The following is a 1,406-nucleotide window of genomic DNA, read 5'->3' on the forward strand; positions in this document are numbered from 1 at the left end:
GGGCTGAAGGTATGAGAGAAATCGAAACCCGGAATCTGTGTAAAGCCTTGTGCCACAAGTCGTGCTTTATGTCGGTCAATAGTTCCATCAGCATGATATTTCGTGCGAAATACCCATTTGGACCCTACCACATTTGCATTCGGCGGAYGTGGAACAAGAGTCCACGTATTATTTTGATGAAGTGCCTGAATTTCTTCATTCATGGCATGAGACCAATGTTGGTGTTTGGAAGCCGATTTAAATCCCTTGGGTTCCTTGGCAGCAAACAAAGCAACATGCAAGTCGGTAGGAGAAATAGCAAGGAGATCGAAAATATGACGAGGTTTGACAATGCCCGCTTTACTCCTAGTGGTCATCGGATGAACGTGAGTTGATAAAGGAACAGAAGCTGTGGAAAGTTGGTTATCAAGTTGCGACGGGGAAGGGGTTGGTTGGTGGGATGGCGAAGTGGAGTGTGGGGAAGTTGGCTGAGTGGTTATGGATGGAGTAGGCTCAATTTCAGGAGGTGTCGATGGTGAGGGAGKATCATGCAAACAAGAGGAGCAAGGCATGTGAGGTTGAGATGAGATGGATGGTTTGAGGTTTGTAGATGTAGGTTCTGGTTGGTCACGTGGAAGATGAAGTRCTTCATCCGAATAGGAGCATAAGAATAAAGTGGCAAGATCAGTGGGAGTCGTTTTCCTTGCAAACGGAAAAGAGGTCTCATCGAATCTTGCATGTCGAGTTATGAAGACCCGATAGGTGTTGGGGTCCAAGCATTTGTAGCCTTTATATTGTGTGGAATAACCAACAAAAATACATTCGATGCTGCGTGGTGCGAGTTTGTGCTCCGAATAGGGCCTTAAGTAAGGAAACACTCGGCATCCAAAAACCTTAAAATTGTTGTAGTTTGGTACCGAATTGAAGAGGACCTGAAATGGAGATTTYTGTAGCAACAATTTTGTAGGGAGACGATTAATAATATGAATCGCTGAAGAGAAAGCATGCACCCAAAAAATTGCAGGTGCATTGGCACCAAATAACATGGCAAGACCGGTTTCGGTTAGATGCCGATGCTTGCGTTCKACACGTCCATTTTGTTGCGGAGTGTAKGGACACGACATTTGATGATGAGTACCATTATCAAGAAACAATTTCCGAACTCGATTGTTTAGAAATTCGGTGCCCCCGTCACTTTGAAAGACCTTTAGCTTGCAAGAGAATTGTGTTTGAGAAAACTTTAAAAAGTTTTCTAATACCTCGAAAAAACTAGACTTTGTTTTTAGAGGATAGAACCAAGAAAATCTCGAGTAATCATCAACAAATAAAGCATAGTAACGATATCCATCAACTGAAGTAACGGGAGCGGGTCCCCATAAATCACAATGAACCATGTCAAGAACATGCAAAGATCGCTTATCATTTAA

Source organism: Cynara cardunculus (assembly GCF_001531365.2).
Source record: "Cynara cardunculus var. scolymus isolate 2C chromosome LG 16, CcrdV1, whole genome shotgun sequence".
Classification (NCBI taxonomy): Eukaryota; Viridiplantae; Streptophyta; class Magnoliopsida; order Asterales; family Asteraceae; genus Cynara; species Cynara cardunculus.